The sequence below is a fragment of the Podarcis liolepis genome (assembly GCF_965112155.1).
Source record: "Podarcis liolepis genome assembly, chromosome: 5".
Classification (NCBI taxonomy): domain Eukaryota; kingdom Metazoa; phylum Chordata; class Lepidosauria; order Squamata; family Lacertidae; genus Podarcis; species Podarcis liolepis.
Genome location: NC_139556.1, coordinates 65,124,868 through 65,138,063, shown reverse-complemented (window position 1 = coordinate 65,138,063; position 13,196 = coordinate 65,124,868).

Here is a 13,196-nt window from a genome sequence, read left to right as displayed (position 1 = left end):
TCAATCCAATATCTGAAAGGGAGAGGATGCTTTCACTGATGGCTTGGAAGGCAATGGCCTTATTAAACACCGTTTTTCTAGGTCCTGCTGAACAACTGTTTTCTTTGATCAAAATGATAAATGAACCCCAGAGAGAGCTGCTGAGAAAAGCTTACTCAGCAAAGCAAAGGCTCCCAAGTTAGGAGCTTTTGCATCAGTCTGGATCCTCCTGTTCCCTTGTGAGAAGGAAATGCCAAACCAGGGGTAGCTAGGTAGGTTCATAGAGGCCCACACAATATTGTGATATCAACCTGGCCAAGGGGATGGAGTATAGCAAGGCTGGGGGCAAAGCCTATAGAAGGCAATTTATTCATCCTGGGAAGGAATGCTAATATTTAACCTGGCCACCTTACCAGTCACACACGATGGGGGCCACCATAGATCAACTGAACACATCCTTGATGGCAGCTGTGGCACATCCATGTCATAAGCAGAAGTACGTGCATAGCAGAAAGTTCAGGCAGGATACCGAATGATCATTCTTATTAAAAAGCTGATGGACCTGGACCTTTCCTCTACCATCTGTGATTGGATTAAAGACTTTCTGAGGGATTGCACACAAATAGTGAGGATTGGACTGTCCCCTGAGTTCGGTAGATGACATTGCGGGAGACCGCTGCCTCAGGAGAGCGAGGAAAATTCTTAGGGACGACTCACACCTGGCCAGTACCTCTTTAAACTCCTACCTTCGGGCAGGAGATGCAGAAGTACAGTCAGCAGCACCAACAGGTTAAAGAACAGTTTTTATCCGTAGGCTGTTGGGCTGCTGAATGGGAAAAAAATAGTGGTGCAATTGCCTTCCGACAAGCACATAGAGTGCAAACAAGACTGAGTGTATGGGGGCGGTGGGGGGTGTTAGAATTATTTTTGAGAGCCACTGTGGTGTAGTGGTTAAGAGCGGTAGTCTCATAATCTGGGGAACTGGGTTTGCGTCTCCGCTCCTCCACATGCAGCTGCTGGGTGACCTTGGGCCAGTCACACTTCTTTGAAGTCTCTCAGCCCCACTCACCTCACAGAGTGTTTGTTGTGGGGGAGGAAGGGAAAGGAGAATGTTAGCCACTTTGAGACTCCTGAAGGGGAGTGAAAGGCGGGATATCAAATCCAAACTCCTCCTCCTCCTCCTCCTCCTCCTCCTCCTCCTCCTCCTCCTCCTCCTCCTCCTCCTCTTCTTCTTCTTCTTCTTCTTCTTCTTCTTCTTCTTCTTCTTCTTCTTCTTCTAATCTCACTGCACACAGGTGGTGTAGTGATAATAAAGGTTTATTATTATTATTATTATTATTATTATTATTATTATTATTATACGGTCAAGCTGAGTATTGTCCATGCTGATTGGCTGTGACTCTGTGGGGCTTCAGGTAAGAAAGTCCCAGGGGGCCTACCTGGAAAGGCCAGACATAAAACCTGGCTGGGACCTTTCACATACAAAGCAGATTCTCAACTACCCAGCTATGGCACGTCCCCATCACTATGAGTCACACTTATAAACAACATTTTAAGAGATTTAGAAGAAGTCCTAGGGCTACAGTCCAAACCCCTTTGCACCAGCCTAGGGAGGGATAGGAGCCTTGCCAGACTCCAGTGTCCTCCACCAGAGGACTTTCCTGTTTCACCTGCCAAGCTTGCATGCAGGGAGTGCTGAGCCAACTCAGGATCTGCTGGGACCTGAGCCAGCCCAGCCGCCATCACATAACAGCATCGAACTCAAGGCTGGCACAACAGTTTACCTTCTGGCCTGCCTGCCTGCCTGGGGTGAGTAGCAGAGCTGTGGACGTGGCAGTGGCCCTGCTGTTCTGTTAAGCCCTGCTGCTTCTGCTGCTTGGGGTTTGGACTGCAGCTGACATTTTACAGATGGAGAAGACTGAGTCTCATTCCAAAGACGATAATGAAATCCATTGCAGAGAAAAGACACACAGCAGATAAGAGAAAGGACAAACTACAGATCAGTTCGTGCAAATGAGGGCTGTGTACGCCGCTCCATACACTGAAAGCGCATTTCCCACAGAAAGAATCCAAAGAACTGTGGTTTGTTATGGGTGCTAGGAATTGAACAGTAAACCACAGTTCCCAGGATTCTTTGGTGGGAGGCAGTGCTTTTTTTCTAGAAAAAATAGGTGCCAGTACTCGCCATGAAGTTGTTACACTTTTTAACAACAACAAAAGAGGTGCCGGCACTGTGCACCCTTGAGTACCTCCTGAAAAAAAGCACTGGTGGGAGGTGCTTTAAATGTATGGTATGTACAAAGCCTAAGTACCGTATTTTTCCATGAATAAGACTAGGTTCCCCCCCGAAAAAGTAATATCAAAAATTAGGGGACGCGGGTGGCGCTGTGGGTTAAACCACAGAGCCTAGGACTTGCCGATCAGAAGGTCGGCGGTTCGAATTCCCGTGATGGGGTGAGCTCCCGTTGCTCGGTCCCAGCTCCTGCCAACCTAGCAGTTCGAAAGCACGTCAAAGTGCAAGTAGATAAATAGGTACCATTCCGGCGGGAAGGTAAATGGCGTTTTCGTGCACTGCTCTGATTCGCCAGAAGTGGCTTAGTCATGCTGGCCACATGACCCAGAAGCTGTACGACGGCTCCCTCGGCCAATAAAGTGAGATGAGTGCCGCAACCCCAGAGTCGGTCACGACTGGACCTAATGGTTAGGGGTCCCTTTACCTTACGACTGGACCTAATGGTCAGGGGTCCCTTTACCTTTAACCGTTATGCTCTGGGGCCATCTCCCCCCATTTTCTTAAATCTGAGTCCCCCAAAACAGGGGGCGTCTTATACATGGGGGCGTCTTATAGACGGAAAAAAATACGTTACATGGTCAAGGAATTAAGATCACAGAAGACATTCTTGAAAATGTTTACTAGTCCCAAGGACAAATAAGTGACTCTACTGGTGTGGCACAGAATTCAAATGCAGACAGATAAGGTACATAGAAGCTCCTCATATCCAACATACTCCAGAAAGTCTGTATCACACCCACTTCACGCATTCCACATCACACAACCCAGAAATCCTGCACCATACAACAATAATAATTAAATAATATTATAAGGAAGCAGTTTTAATATGAATAATACAAATTGCAACAAAATAGGTATGTACTTTTGATGCGGTTATTTTTCTCCATATAACCAGAAATATAGGTGCTCCTGGAGAATATTCACATGTGATTAGGGTGGAATTCCCTCTTTTACATAACTATTAAAAGTCCTCTTTTTCACCTGAAAATGGATGGAAATAAAGTTGCTCTCAGCAGTGGCGGCCTTTGCGATTACTATAACAGAATTAATATGGCATTTTAGTTTGGACACAGACATGTGATTTTGTATGTCACTAAAGATGCTTCAGGGGAAATAGCCAACTGTTCTCTCTTTCTCTGATCATTCTGTATGCATTTACTTACAAGTCAGTCTTAAAGAGACTTACAACAAATGCAGTCTTTTGCACACTGAGGTCATAATCCAACCTCCCTTTGTGCCAGGCTGGCATGGAAGGTTGGATGGGATGGAGGTGCATTTTATGCCAGCATGTGCTTGTGGAGTGATGACAGCATCACTCTGCCAGCAAAGAGCTTCCCCTCCTCCCTGCTGGGTCCCCACTGGTTGTAGCCAGCAGAAATCCTTGAAACTGGTCCATCCAGGCCTGATCGCTGCACCAGCTCCATTGATAGAAGTGGTATTAAGAACAATGTTGTAGCTCTGCTTTCACACAGATCGCTTGCTATACAACACAGGACTCCCACGCTAAAGAAATATATACTTAGGATCAAACAATAATCTCCCACTTAGCTATGCATGTGTGTGTGAGAGAGAAAATGAGAATGCAAACTTCTCTGCACCTTCAGCTGAATGCGACACACACTTTTGCAAAGTTGTAAGCAGCAGGGAAGCTACTGGGTCCTTAACTCTGCCGTTTAATGGTGGGGAACTTTACAAACAAACATATCAGGGTAAAGGGAAACAAAGCAAAAAACTAAAAAAACACTTCTGTTTTTAAGGATTAAAACATCACACCCACATATGGAGGCCACAGCTAATTACAAACCAAAGTCCTGGTGAAAAAGAAATGTTTTTGCCTGGCACCTAAGGATCGCACCAGGCAAGCCTTCTTGGGGAGAGCATTCCACAAGTGGGGAGCCACCACCAAAAAGGCCCATTCTTGCACTGTCACCCTCTGGAATTCCCATGGAGGGGACACACAAAGAAGGGCCTCAGTTGATGATCACAGGATCTGGGTTGGGTCATATGGGGAGAGGCAAGCCTTGAGGTACTGGAGTCCTGAGCCACATTAGGCTTTATAGGTCAAAAATAGCACTTTGAATCAGGCTCTGAATGTAATTGGGAGCCAGTTCAGTTAGGCTGGGCTTGGTGTTATGTGCTCAGACCATGTTACCCCAGTGAGCAACCTGGCAGCTGAATTCTGCACCAGCTGCAGTTTCTGAACTGTCTTCAAAAGCAGCCCAGTGTAAAATGCATCGCAGTAATCCAGCCTAGAGGTTACCATAGCATAGACAACAGAAGTTAGGCTATCCCTGTATTACGTGTTGGAGCTCTCTACTCATCTTCTGGGAACTATGGATCCCAGGTTTCCTTATGAGGAGGGAATGGCTATTAAATCAGATTAATGTCTGCCCTAAAAATTACCATGCAAAATACCCTTTTGCCAGAATAAGTCATTAGCCTATGTACCTAATGAAGATGTGGGGGTGCAGTTTTGGAGCTGGGAAGTTGGACCACGCCATTTTTCAACAACAGCATCTGCTGGTACAAAAGGACTGTCTGGCAAATCCTTTCCCAGATAATGAGTTATTAGAGTAATTTTTCTTTCAAGTGCTCCTGATAGCCAGGGCTGATGCAGGATCTGTATCTTCAAAAAGCAAGCATGCAAAGGGTCACAGATGTAGCTGAATCTAAATTTGTTTTCAAACACAAATGTTTGCAGGAAATGTTGCCCATTATTCTCTCAGCTGTGCTAATTAGGGAACTGTTCCGACTATGTGCTGATGGCAAAGTGTTAATTAGAGTGTCACCGTTACAGTCTGTTGTAAATAAATGCAGGGGAAGGGATACTAGTGTGGAAGCTATGGAAGTATTGCCAGAATTCGACACAACTGCTCCCCGCTGCTGCTGCTGCTGCTGCTGCTGCCACCACCAACTGCTGGTTTTGTAGGGCACATGATCTCCACCAGACATGAAAAGGATTAGACTTAGGCAAGGAAGGCAGATAAATTCAATTTGAGCATGGGATGGCCAGATGCAGATTCGGACAGTGCCCTTACACCATTCAGTGTAGAGCATTTCAGCAGGTGCCGCTTGCATGATAAGCAATACCTGCTGACCGTTCCTCGTCTGCACAACTATGCAATGTGCAAGTTTCATCCTCTTTTGCATCTACCCACAATAGAGCAACATCTGTTAGCAGAATAGAAAAGTCAGCATTCTTGGTTCTTTCTCCAGGCAGATGTGGATAACAAGCATGCAACTGAATTGAGATACCTTCACATGATGATTCCTACTCCCCCACTGCTTAATTGGTATAGACCAGTCATATGCAAACTTGGCCCTCCAGATGTTTTGGGACTACAACTCCCATCATCCCTAGCGAACAGGACCAGTGGTCAGGGATGGTGGGAGTGGTAGACCCAAAACATCTGGAGGGGCGAGTTTGCCTATGCCTGGTATAGACATTCCAGCCTGTCACTGTATGACACTATATGAGTAAGACAGGACTAAGGTGTGTTGAATTCTTCTCATGATCCAGAGTTTCATCTTCTGGACAGAGAGATTGAGATTGAGATTGAGAGAGAAGTGATTACGTGAAAACTATGGCGACCTGAATGAGACCGGGACTCTCATACCTTTCATCATTGTGCAGAAGATTGATTTTCAACGCATGCTGATTTTTCAGCATGGTAAAAAAACCTGCACTTGCCAACATTTCTTCTTCTTTGGTAGTTTAAGGGGAACAAAAACTCATTGCCACTCTACTGAAGACTATTAGTTTCACCAAACTGAGAAGCCATTTGGGTTGGGTGGGATTTTTGAGGTTCAGCCTCCATGTGTCTCGCTTGCCGAACAAAAATACATGCTAACAGTTTTCAAGTGATATAACTGATGTATGTTGATGGTCAAGTAGTTGACTCCAATACTTGATTGCTTCGCCTTATGCCAAACTCTGAAAGGCATGGCTTAGTCCATGTTCTCCGGACTTCTGTTTCTCCCCGGGAAACTGAATAAGCCATCCTAGATGTTAAACCAATTCCCTGTGTAGCAGCAGGTGAAAGCAGGGATAACAGACAGAACCACCATATTATTGATCACATTTTGCAAAAAGTGGAATGATTTACAAAAGGCAATACACACAGGGATAGTGAGGAAGAGGAGGAGGGGAAGCGCCTCAGCAGAATGCTGAAAGAAGCGGAAATGCTTTGCATAATCGGTACAATTAAGAACAAAGCAAACGTTTCCAAGAAGGTATATCCATCCTCTGTTGTATTGCTGGGAGGGAGGGGGCATCCAGTTGCACCAAAGCAGCACACAAAGTGTAGGCTTGCCATACGTCAGGAAAATTCCTGACACGTCCTGGTTTTCAGATGTAAAAATAGCGCCGGGTGGAGTTTTGCCGAATCAGCAAAACGTCCAGGGAAACTCAGGAGGCTTTGTAGTTGTCAGGAATTTTTGTTGTTGTTTAGTCGTTTAGTCGTGTCTGACTCTTCGTGACCCCATGGACCAAAGCACGCCAGGCACTCCTGTCCTCCACTGCCTCCTGCAGTTTGGTCAAACTCATGCTGGTAGCTTTGAGAACACTGTCCAACCATCTCGTCCTCCGACGTCCCCTTCTCCTTGTGCCCTCAACCTTTCCCAACATCAGGGTCTTTTCCAGGGAGTCTTCTCTTCTCATGAGGTGGCCAAAGTATTGGAGCCACAGCTTCAGGATCTGTCCTTCCAGTGAGCACTCAGGGCTGATTTCCTTAAGAATGGATAGGTTTGATCTTCTTGCAGTCCATGGGACTCTCAAGAGTCTCCTCCAGCACCGTAATTCAAAAGCATCAATTCTTCGGTGATCAGCCTTACTTTTTGAAATATGGCAACCCTAACCAAGTGCCATTTTGCCAGCAGTGGGGCAAGGCTGAGTGGTTTGGGATAGCACCCAGGGATCCTTGTGGGAGCTGGGAAAGAAACACACAACATGAACCTTGGTGTGCATGCAGAACACAAACCATGGATTGGTTTCCAAACAATATTTAGTACACTGCACACCATGGCTTAGTGGCCTATCAACTTTATTTCAGAACTGCCTTGCAGTAAGCGCATGGGTTTGGCCTCTGGTCTGCCTTTTGCTGTATGTTTCTCTTCAAATGAGGGGGATATAAAGGATTTTTCTTAAGGCAGTGTCAAAGAGCGTTTGCTTTAGATACAGCATTTCAGTTATTTGCTCCAAGAGCCTGCAGTCCCGCATAAAATCTGCTGGCTAAATATAGCCGGCACCCTATAAATTAAACACAGTGTTTTCTTTGCACTTACAGAGGGTTTGTCCAGCAGTATTTTTATCCATAGCAGATAGAAACACCAAGGGAGTTTTATTTATTATTGGATGTACATATATCACTTCATTGCCATTGGTCAGGAACATTCTTTTATAATAGCTTATGTTTCATCCCCCTGCAAGCCTCGAGTCCTAGTAAAGACTTTCATTTGAAAGCTCTCCCTTCTTCTCGCTGCCTTTCTTCTCCTTCAAAGGAAAGGTCTCTTCTCTGTGTTGGCTGCTGTTGCAAACTCCTCAGTATATTAATAATTCTTTCTAATTTTCTGAACAGCGAGGACACCGGAAGAACCTCATTATTTCTTCTGTGCTGCATTTGAAGAAGAGTGCTTTTGCAATAACGGAGTAGGATGACCAGGTGCAAAAGAGCACAGGGCTCCTGAACTTTTAATAGTTGTGTAGAAAAGAGACATTCAGCGAGTGTTACTTGTCATAGAAGCTGCACCTGTTGAAACTCCCTCTTCTGCACAATTAGGGAAAGTTGCAGTAGCCCTGACCATTATTATTATTATTATTTGCTTCTGCCCATCATAACAGGTAATGCAGTCTAGTGATCAGAAAAAACCACCCCTAAGTTTTACCATCACTTATCCAAAGATTTAAAACCCTTTAACTAGCTCCTGTCATTTGTTTACACAATCCTGGGTTATGTGAGGACAGAAGAGAGCTAAAAAGTGAAGACAGAGCCTCTGGGTCTCTTTCTTTTCTTCTGCATTACTTACCTGTTCAGTGTGCGATGAATTGAGTTGAAAAGGATTGTCCTTCATTCCCAATTTCTTCAGGGTTCCCTAAATGAACTGAGAATGAGGCTGTATCTCCTAATGACGTAGCCTAAACGTCCTTCACAATTGACATATCTTCAGGGCATTTGTCTGTTTTTTCCTTCTCAGAGCCACTTATATGAGTGACCTTCACAATATCCGCAGGGAATGTGTTTTGCAAGTGAATCATATGTGGCAGGAAAAAGCAGCTCTCACTCATTTTAAAACTACAGCCTTCGAAACCTACCTTTTTTGCCTCAATCTCTCATGAGGTGATTGGTATATGCTAGGGATGGCAGAATCTGCCCATTTCGGTTTCTCTCCATTTATCATTTTTCCAACCTTAAAGGCAGTCCTCCACATTTCCACATAGGTGTGCAAACTTTTTGTTCTTAAAAGAAGTCCTCATAAAAAATCACCAGCATTTTTGTGCAAATTCTTCTGAATCTACACATTTTTGTTTGAAGTTTTGCACCTAATGCACACATTTTTACAAAACAAATTGTAATTGTAATTCAATTTTGTATGCTATCTTCGTTAATACAGTGGTACCTCGGGTTACAGATGCTTTGCGTTACAAACTCCGCTAACCAGGAAGTGGTTGCTCCAGGTTAAGAACATTGCCCCAGGATAAGAATGGAAATCATGTGCCAGTGCACAGCAGCAGCAGGGGGCCCCATTAGTGAAAGTGCGCCTCAGGTTAGGAACGGACCTCTGGAACGAATTAAGTTCTTAACCCGAGGTACCACTGTATATGCATTTTATGAACACTTCACCCTAGTCTATGCATTTCTGTGCGCATTACTTGGGAGGAGAACTGTGCTGAAAAATTTGGAGAATCGCGACTTTCAAACGATAAGTGTGTTTCACGTATCGTGGGGAATTAGGAAGCGTCACCTTTAAATGCAAACTGAATCAAATTTCTTCCCTATCCCTAGCTAGTGTGGTGTAGTGGTTAAGAGCGGTAGTCTCGTAATCTGGGGAACCGGGTTCTCGTCTCTGCTCCTCCACATGCAGCTGCTGGGTGACCTTGGGCCAGTCACACTTCTTTGAAGTCTCTCAGCCCCACTCACCTCACAGAGTGTTTTTTGTGGGGAAGGAAGGGAAAGGAGAATGTTAGCCGCTTTGAGACTCCTGAAGGGGAGTGAAAGGCGGGATATCAAATCCAAACTCTTCTTCTTCTTCTATAATGTAGCAGCTCCCTGAGGTCTCCTATGCACAGCCCAATGAACCTAAAGCACATGTGTGCAAGAAGGTCTCAGGTTCAATCATTGAGGTCTCAGGGTATGGCTGGGAAAGTCTCCCGCATAAAACCCCAGAGTGCCACTGCCAGTCCATGTCAACAACTCTGAGCAAGATGGATCAATGGTCTGACTCAGAATAAGGCAGCTTCCTAGGTAGCTCCTTTCTCGATTGACTGGCATCCCTATCAGAAAAGGAATCCTCTCCTCCCCCCCCCCACCATCTGCTCATCTCCATTTCTTTTGTTTTCCTCTGAGTTGGTGGAAATGCCCCTTAATTCCCCCCTCCCGACAAATACACTCACTTCTGGTTTGTAGCATAGGAACCAGATTCTGCCAGGTTATTTTAAGTGTACTTGATGAAAAAAAAAAGTCAACTCTGAACTCTTGTCATGGCTATATTTAGCTGGAACTTCTCTCGCTGGGATTCAGACTCTATTTGGAAACTGCGCAGCTTGGTGTACAGCCAAACCATTTCTTTTTTACACAGACATCCCTCAGCATATGGCAAAGGGTTTTGTCCCTCTCTGTGTTTTATGAGGAACTGTCATTGCTGCGCTAACCTGGCCAGCTGAAGAACAATGCCTTTTACGGTGCATCTGACAGGGTGGGGAAGCGCATGGCTCAATCCTCCTGAGGCACTCTTCTTAGAAGCCCAGGATTCCATTTTTTTTAAGCCTACCCGGTTACAGGGATAAAAGGTCAGCCCTCCTACTCGCGGAAGAAAACATTTTACTCATTTGGAATCGGGATCCTTTAGGCCAGGGCTGGGAAACTCCAGCCACGTGCCCTGATTAGGCCCTGCAGGCCATTTTGGGTGACTCAGCGCCATCTTTCCCCGTGCTTTGTGTTATAAACGACGTCAGGCAGGAGGAAGTTCAAGCCGTGCCTGCAAAGGGGGAATCACCCTAAGTGCGCTCCTGACTCTCACAGCTGCTACGTTCTGAATCTGGCCCCTGTTCCTGCTGCCCTCCAGGGTGATGGGGAAAAGGCCCCAGGTTCAAAACTCACCAGCTACAAAGGAAGACTTGGCAGCTCAAGTTTGCGTGCGCTCCCATTAATTTTGCAGCCATGCTTTTAAAATTCAAGTTGGGGCTGCAAAAGAAGAGCGTTGCTTTGCAGCCACGGCTTGAACTCAAGGACTGTGGCTCAGAACAGCTACACAGAGTGGGCCTGATCCACACCTGTGACCGCAAGCAACTAATTGGGGGTGTGCACACTAATCTGCTTCAAATGAGAGCTTTCTGTCCAGCATAAATTGCTGGCACATGGGGCCCTGGGCTGGGTTGGGGACCACTATGGGGACCGAGGGTTAAATTCCCTCTCTCCTGCCTCCCCTCATCCAAACAGACCATAGTGTACATCAGATTGGGTCCCTATACACCTGCTGTTTAGCAATGGGAAAACAAGCATATCCTTTTCCGCAGGGGTCCTAATTTGGCCCACGAGGCCATTTTCTCTAAACCACGTCCACCTGCCCCACACTTGTTGTCCTATGTGATGTAGGCAAAGACATGGCTGCAAACGGTTGGAAGCTTGAAGTACATTTCCTGTTGCTGCTTGGCTTTCTGACATCTCCAATCAGCTTATCGCTGCTGACAGCCAGCCACTTTGAGCCTGTGTCCGTTTGCAGGTGCTGTTTAATGAAGTTAAATAATCAATACTGAAATTAAAATTCAATAATATGTCCATATGGGAGATTTTATTAATTGTGTTCATTCGGCACACCCAGTGAGCATCGTTCACGCAGTACTTTTACAGTCTCCACATGGTGAGCACATGGGATCACAGCCTGTAGCTGTGCCATGTAAGGCTGTAGGATTAGAACACCAAGTGTTATTATTATTTAGTCAATTTATGAGTTGTTTGGCACATAAGAAGTTTCCAAGCAACTAACAACATTGGAAAACAAAAAGCGTGGCATAAAATCAAGAAGGGAGAAAAAGTCTATTGGGTTACATATAAAAGCCTATTTTAAGAAAATACAATAGCCTGTAAAACAAATAGCAGCAATGTTTTTGTGTAAGAAATTGGTGACATATCGTGCTGCCCCTTTCATCCTATGTGATTTCAGTGCTGGAAAAGGCACTGCCCCCATAATAGGCTGTCTGGAACCTCATTAGCTGGCTGCTTGTGCATCACCAAAAAGGATGGAAGACATAATCTAAAAGACCAAAAAGTGGGCAGATTTGCATAAGATCTGCATTTGCTAATTCACAGATAGAATTTCAATAATAATAAAATAAATTTCACTCTTAGTGGGGAAGAATGTGACCAGGTGGCATTCTGCTGTTCAATCTGTTATCCAAATGTTCACTTACAGTGGGCAACGTCCTCCTCTCCCACCTTACATTTTTTTATCTAGGGCCAGACACCCCTTCAAATAGAGGACTTTCCTCTGATAGCTCATCAAATGGAGGATGGGTTTCTGCAAAGCAGAACATATGGCCACCCTAAACTTCATAGCCTTTCAATAAGCCAAATACCTGGCTTATTTCTACTCAGGGGGACAAGGCAAACTCATGTTACATAACCTTTAATAAGCAGAAACAGCAACCCCAATAAAAAACTGATCATAGAGATCAGTTCAGATGCACCGTGGTGTTTTGCACCTGTGACTCAGCCATAGTGTTATACTTGTTACTTGAGCCAGAAAAGCCTTCAGTGCTTTGTGCCAATTACAGCCCCATTATGATTATACATTTTAAAAGCCTGGCGAAGGAGTTGGCCATCAGGCCTGCAGGAATCCTGCCAAATCCTGTACATCCCAAGCAGATGGATCTCATTAAGAGATGCCAAGCTGCTGAACCCACCTGACCACCTCCTTGCCTGCATTTCTTTCTCCAGCCAGCGCAATATGGCCTCAGCAGCAACCCTGAGAAGCAAAGCTGGCTTACAAAGAAAGTGAACCATACACCTTTTCCCTTTCTATCCTTATAAGCTCAGAGGGGGATGAGAGTAAGCGCCATGTTCTTGCTTAGATTGAATTCTCATCCAGTGAGTCAGACAAATTAATGAACAATTGGATTGACATGACCTGCTACAACATACCTCAATACGGTTCAGTCTGTGCTATCATTGGCTCATTTAGCTTCACAAATCATCTGGCTTCATGTGGGCAATTTGGCTGCATTAAAAGCAGACAGGCTTTCTGCTGGAATGAGATGGATTTTGCTAACTGTAAGTCAGTCCTCTCTCTCTCTCTCTCTCTCTCTCTCTCTCTCTCTCTGAATCACTTGGTTGCCTTTTCGATCTCACAAAATCTGACAAGATTCCAAACAGGGCGACTTGGAGTAAGAAAAACCTTCGTATGAATATCTTTCCTTTCATCCTGTGCACTTAACATTTTCAGGTGCTCTTCAATGACTTGCCTGGGAAAGCAACAAAGCAAGTTTTGCTCTTTGAAAATACATTGATTAACGGCTTCCCAAATTCTGCTGGTGATCTCGGTATAAAGCTTACAGTACCAAACCACTAAAGCACCAAAATGCAGAAAATCAGACCCATCTGTCTTCTTTTTGAAACAGAGTTTGTGGGGGAAGTGGGTACACACACACACACACACACACACTTTTACTGCATTTCAAGTCAGTTTTCATCCATCACTATCCTGGTAGTAA